The sequence below is a fragment of the Triticum dicoccoides genome, chromosome 2A (genome assembly GCF_002162155.2).
Source record: "Triticum dicoccoides isolate Atlit2015 ecotype Zavitan chromosome 2A, WEW_v2.0, whole genome shotgun sequence".
NCBI lineage: Eukaryota > Viridiplantae > Streptophyta > Magnoliopsida > Poales > Poaceae > Triticum > Triticum dicoccoides.
The window spans coordinates 575,875,829-575,883,141 of NC_041382.1; positions in this window are offsets into that span (position 1 = coordinate 575,875,829).

Here is a 7,313-nt window from a genome sequence, read left to right on the forward strand (position 1 = left end):
TGATCACCTCTATGGTCAGGAGGCGAGGAGGGTTTTCATACAACATCCACGATTCAATATTGAAGTGTTTCTGAAGAGGACGAAGGATGAACGCTCAATCATCCACAGGCACTGGCCTAAAGTTGCAAAGACCTTCAACATCAATGAAGGCTCAATATTCGCCTTTCACTTCAGCAGTTTTTCAGATGAGATGCATCTGTCTATGTATCGTCTATGATGCTAATTTCAAAAGGTTCTAGATGTTGCATGTGAAACTTGGTGCTGGTGCAGTTGTGTAATGAGGTAGCTGAGTGCTGAAGCTATATGATGTTGTACTTTGATGTATTTCCATTATGAAATCATGCTTCCTTAATATGAAAATGAAATATATTATGTGCTTAATATGAATGTCAATTAGATTAATAAATGGATTATTAATAATAGGGCAATTAACCTGCTAATTGGGTTTTTCTATTGCAAACGGTTATTGAGAAAACACCATGGGCGATGACCTCAGGCAACACACACAGTTTCTAGGAATAAACCATGTTGGATCAATGAACAATCACACACGCCATCCTCTTGAAAACTATTTGCGTTAGGCCACCTTGTGCAAACGTTTACCACATAAAAACTATGTGTAATGGACAGCCTTTGCCACAAGTTTCTTCTACGCACCGTGTGTGATGCATTCAATAACGCAAATGATAAAATTGTTAATATCGTGTGCAATGACAATGCTATCACAAATGATTTAACGGGGAAAATTGTGTGTGATGTACCTGCGAACGGAAACGTTTTCCTTGGAGCGACTGTGTGGGATGTATATACAAACGGAAACGTTTAGCGGGGACTGACTGTGTGGGATGTACTTACGACCGGAAACAATTTCGCCTGTATAATTGTATTTTTTAGCACTACTGTATGTATAACCATATTTGATCGCTCGCCGGTCACACACGACCTCATTTTGCCGAGCGAGTGTGCCAGGAGGGCATATCCCCGACGGTTTCTGGGTCGTGTGGGAAGGACCCCTCTATCGCAGTCACTCACTAGGTGATGGTTCAGAACACCGTCACGGAAAGGGGTTAAAAACCGTTTGTATAGCACCTTGTTGTACTAGTGATATCTCCAACAGAAAAAGTGTTTTGGGTGTCTCTCTGTTGGTTTCCCAATTTTAGAGAATTTATATAGGCAGAATTATGTTGGGGAACGTAGTAATTTCAAAAAAATTCCTACGCACACGCAAGATCATGGTGATGCATAGCAACGAGAGGGGAGAGTGTTGTCTACGTACCCTCGTAGACCGGCAACGAAAGCGTTGACACAACATAGAGGAAGTAGTCGTACGTCTTCCCGATCCGACCGATCCAAGTACCGAACGTACGGCACCTCCGAGTTCTGCACACGTTCAACTCGGTGACGTCCCTCGAGCTCCGATCCAGCAAAGTGTTGAGGGAGAGTTTTGTCAGCACGATGGCGTGATGACGGTGATGATGTTCTACCGACGCAGGGCTTCGCCTAAGCACCGCTACGATATGACCGAGGTGGAATATGGTGGAAGGGGGCACCACACACGGCTAAGGAACGATCACGGAGATCAACTTCTGTGTCATGGGGTGCCCCTTGCCCCCGTATATAAAGGAGGGAGAGGGGGAGGTGCGGCCGGCCCAAGGGGTGCGCCTGGAGGAGTCCTACTCCCACCGGGAGTAGGACTCCCCCTCTTGCCTTGTTGGAAAAGGAAGGGGGAAGGGAGAAAGAGGAGAGCCCCCCTTCCTTGTCCTATTCGGACTAGGGGGAGGGGGCGCGTGGCCTGCCCTGGCCGGCCCTCCTCTTCTCCCTTAGGGCCCATGTAGGCCCAATAACCCCCGGGGGGGTTCCGGTAACCCCCCGGTACTCCAGTAAAATCCCGATTTCACCTGGAACGTTTCCGATATCCAAATATAGGCTTCCAATATATCAATCTTTATGCCTCGACCATTTTGAGACTCCTCGTCATGTCCGTGATCACATCCGGGACACCGAACAACCTTCGGTACATCAAAACACAAAACCCCTAATTACGATCGTCACCGAACTTTAAGCGTGCGGACCCTACGAGTTCGAGAACTATGTAGACATGACCGAGACACGTCTCCGATCAATAACCAATAGAGGAACCTGGATGCTCATATTGGCTCCTACATATTCTACGAAGATCTTTATCGGTCAGACCGCATAACAATATACATTGTTCCCTTTGTCATCGGTATGTTACTTGCCCGAGATTCGATTGTCGGTATCTCAATACCTAGTTCAATCTCGTTACCGGCAAGTCTCTTTACTCGTTCCGTAATACATCATCCCGCAACTAACTTATTGGTTGCAATGCTTGCAAGGCTTGAGTGATGTGTATTACCGAGAGGGCCTAGAGATACCTCCCAGACAATCGGAGTGACAAATCCTAATCTCGAAATATGCCAACCCAACAAATACCTTCGGAGACACCTGTAGAGCACCTTTATAATCACCTAGTTACGTTGTGACGTTTGGTAGCACACAAAGTGTTCCTCCGGTAAACGGGAGTTGCATAATCTCATAGTCATAGGAACATATATAAGTTATGAAGAAAGCAATAGCAACAAACTAAACGATCAAGTGCTAAGCTAATGGAATGGGTCAAGTCAATCACACCATTCTCCTAATGATGTGATCCCGTTAACCAAATAACAACTCATGTCTATGGTTAGGAAACATAACCATCTTTGATCAATGAGCTAGTCAAGTAGAGGCATACTAGTGACACTCTGTTTGTCTATGTATTCACACATGTATTATGTTTCCGGTTAATACAATTCTAGCATGAATAATAAACATTTATCATGATACAAGGAAATAAATAATAATTTTATTATTGCCTCTAGGGAATATTTCCTTCAGTCTCCCACTTGCACTAGAGTCAATAATCTAGATTACACAGTAATGATTCTAACACCCATGGAGCCTTGGTGCTGATCATGTTTTGCTCATGGAAGAGGCTTAGTCAGCGGGTCTGCAACTTTCAGATCTGTATGTATCTTGCAAATTTCTATGTCTCCCACTTGGACTAAATCCCAAATGGAATTGAAGCGTCTCTTGATGTGCTTGGTTCTCTTGTGAAATCTGGATTCCTTTGCCAAGGCAATTGCACCAGTATTGTCATAAAAGATTTTCATTGGACCCGATGCACTAGGTATGACACCTAGATCGGATATGAACTCCTTCATCCAGACTCCTTCATTTGCTGCTTCCGAAGCAGCTATGTACTCCGCTTCACATGTAGATCCCGCCATGACGCTTTGTTTAGAACTGCACCAACTGACAGCTCCACCGTTTAATGTAAACACGTATCCGGTTTGCGATTTAGAATCGTCCGGATCAGTGTCAAAGCTTGCATCAACGTAACCATTTACGATGAGCTCTTTGTCACCTCCATATACGAGAAACATATCCTTAGTTCTTTTCAGGTACTTCAGGATGTTCTTGACCGCTGTCCAGTGACCCACTCCTGGATTACTTTGGTACCTCCCCGCTAGACTTATAGCAAGGCACACATCAGGTCTAGTACATAGCATTGCATACATGATAGAGCCTATGGCTGAAGCATAGGGAACATCTTTCATTTTCTCTCTATCTTCTGCAGTGGTCGGACATTGAGTCTTACTCAACTTCACACCTTGTAACACAGGCAAGAACCCTTTCTTTGCTTGATCCATTTTGAACTTCTTCAAAACTTTGTCAAGGTATGTGCTTTGTGAAAGTCCAATTAAGCGTCTTGATCTATCTCTATAGATCTTAATGCCCAATATGTAAGCAGCTTCACCGAGGTCTTTCATTGAAAACTCTTATTCAAGTATCCCTTTATGCTATCCAGAAATTCTATATTATTTCCAATCAATAATATGTCATCCACATATAATATCAGAAATGCTACAGAGCTCCCACTCACTTTCTTGTAAATACAGGCTTCTCCAAAAGTCTGTATAAAACCAAATTCTTTGATCACACTATCAAAGCATTTATTCCAACTCCGAGAGGCTTGCACCAGTCCATAAATGGATCGCTGGAGCTTGCACACTTTGTTAGCTCCCTTTGGATCGACAAAACCTTCTGGTTGCATCATATACAACTCTTCTTCCAGAAATCCATTCAGGAATGCAGTTTTGACATCCATTTGCCAAATTTCATAATCGTAAAATGCGGCAATTGCTAACATGATTCGGAAAGACTTAAGCATCGCTACGGGTGAGAAGGTCTCATCGTAGTCAATCCCTTGAACTTGTTGAAAACCTTTCGCAACAAGTCGAGCTTTGTAGACAGTAACATTACCGTCAGCGTCAGTCTTCTTCTTGAAGATCCATTTATTCTCAATTGCTTGCGGATCAACGGGCAAGTCAACCAAAGTCCACACTTTGTTCTCATACATGGATCCCATCTCAAATTTCATGGCTTCTAGCCATTTTGCGGAATCTGGGCTCACCATCACTTCTTCATAGTTCGTAGGTTCATCATGATCTAGTAGCATGACTTCCAGAACAGGATTACCGTACCACTCTGTTGGGGAACGTAGCAGAAATTCAAAATTTTCTACGCATCACCAAGATCAATCTATGGAGTAATCTAGCAACGAGGGAAAGGAGAGTGCATCTACATACCCTTGTAGATCGCTAAGCGGAAGCGTTCAAGTGAACGGGGTTGATGGAGTCGTACTCGTCGTGATCCAAATCACCGATGATCCTAGTGCTGAACGGACAGCACCTCCGTGTTCAACACACGTACAGCCCGGTGACGTCTCCTACGCCTTGATCCAGCAAGGGGAGAAGGAGAGGTTGGGGAAGACTCCATCTAGCAGCAGCACGACGGCGTGGTGGTGGTGGAGGAGCGCGGGACTCCAGCAGGGCTTCGCCAAGCACTACGAGAGATGAGGAGGGAGAGAGGTAGGGCTGCGCCAACAGGGAGAGCAAATCACATGTGTTGGGCAGCCCCATACCTCAAGTATATATAGGGGGAGGGGAGGGGCTGTGCCCCCACCTAGGGTTCCCTCCCTAGGGGTGGCGGCAGCCCCCATATCCCACCTGGGTGGCGGCCACAAGGGGGAGAGGGGGAGGCGCACCTGGGGTGGGCCTTAGGGCCAATCTGCCCTAGGGTTTACCCCCCTCCCCTCTTGGAGGCACCTTGGGCCTTGGTGGGAGGCGCTCCAGCCCACCTAGGGGCTGGTCCCTTCCCACTATTGGCCCATGTAGGCCTCCGGGGCTGGTGGACCCCCGGACCCCTCCGGTGGTCCCGGTACACTACCGGTGATGCCCGGAACACTTCCGGTGGCCAAAACCATACTTCCTATATATTAATCTTTACCTCCGGAACTCCTCATGTCGTTCGGGATCTCATCCGGGACTCCGAACAACATTCGGTAACCACGTACATACTTTCCCTATAACCCTAGCGTCATCGAACCTTAAGTGTGTAGACACTACGGGTTCGGGAACCATGCAGACATGACTGAGACAACTCTCCGGCCAATAACCAACAGCGGGATCTGGATACCCATGTTGGCTCCCACATGCTCCACGATGATATCATCGGATGAACCATGATGTCAAGGACTTAATCAATCCCGTATACAATTCCCTTTGTCTAGCGGTATTATACTTGCCCGAGATTCGATCGTCGGTATCCCGATACCTTGTTCAATCTCGTTACCGGCAAGTCTCTTTACTCATTCCGTAACACATCATCCCGTGATCAACTCCTTGGTCACATTGTGCACATTATGATGATGTCCTACCGAGTGGGCCCAGAGATACCTCTCCGTTTACACGGAGTGACAAATCCCAGTCTCGATTCGTGCCAACCCAACAGACACTTTCGGAGATACCTGTAGTGTACCTTTATAGCCACCCAGTTACGTTGTGACGTTTGGCACACCCAAAGCACTCCTACGGTATCCGGGAGTTGCACAATCTCATGGTCTAAGGAAATGATACTTGACATTAGAAAAAGCTTTAGCAAACGAACTACATGATCTTGTGCTAGGCTTAGGATTGGGTCTTGTCCATCACATCATTCTCCTAATGATGCGATCCCGTTATCAACGACATCCAATGTCCATGGTCAGGAAACCGTAACCATCTTATTGATCAACGAGCTAGTCAACTAGTGGCTTACTAGGGACATGGTGTTGTCTATGTATCCACACATGTATCTGAGTTTCCTATCAATACAATTCTAGCATGGATAATAAATGATTATCATGAACAAGGAAATATAATAATAACCAATTTATTATTGCCTCTAGGGCATATTTCCAACAGTCTCCCACTTGCACTAGAGTCAATAATCTAGTTCACATCGCCATGTGATTAACACTCACAGGGTTCTGGGTTTGATCATGTTATGCTTGTGAGAGAGGTTGTAGTCAACGGGTCTTGCCACATTCAGATCCCTATGTATTTTGCAAAACTTTATATCGTAGATGCTGCTACCACGTTCCACTTGGAGATATTCCAAATTATTGCTCCATTATACGTATCCGGTATCTCTACTCAGAGCTATCCGGATAGGTGTCAAGCTTGCATCGACGTAACTCTTTATGTCGAACTCTTTATCACCTCCATAACCGAGAAACGTTTCCTTATTCCTCTAAGGACAATTTTTTGACCGCTATCTGGTGATCTACTCCTAGATCACCTTTGTACCCTCTTGCCAGACATGTGGCGAGGCACACATCAGGTGTGGTACTCAGCATGGCATACCGTATAGAGCCTATGACAAGATCATAGGGGACGACCTTCGTCCTTCCTCTTTCTTCTGCCGTGGTCAATCTTTGAGTCTTACTCAACTTCACACCTTACAAATCAGGTAAGAACCCCTTCCTTGACTGATCTATTTTGAACTCCTTCAAAAACATGTCAAGGTGTGCGTTCTTTGAAAGTATCATCAGGCGTCTTGATCTATCTCTATAGATCTTGATGCCCAATATGTAAGCAGCTTTATCCAGGTCTTCCTTTGAAAATCACTCTTCAAACAAACCATTTATGCTTTCCAGAAATTCTACATTATTTCGGATCAACAATATGTCATCCACATATACTTATCAGAAATGTTGTAGTGCTCCCACTCACTTTCTTGTAAATACAAGTTTCTAGCAAACATTGTATAAACCTAAAAGCTTTGATCACTCCATCAAAACATATATTCTGATTCCGAGATGCTTGCTCTAGTCCATAGAAGGATTGCTGGAGCCAGCATACCTTTTACATCCTTAGGATTGTCAAAACCTTTTATTGTATCACATACAACTTTTCTTACGAAAACTA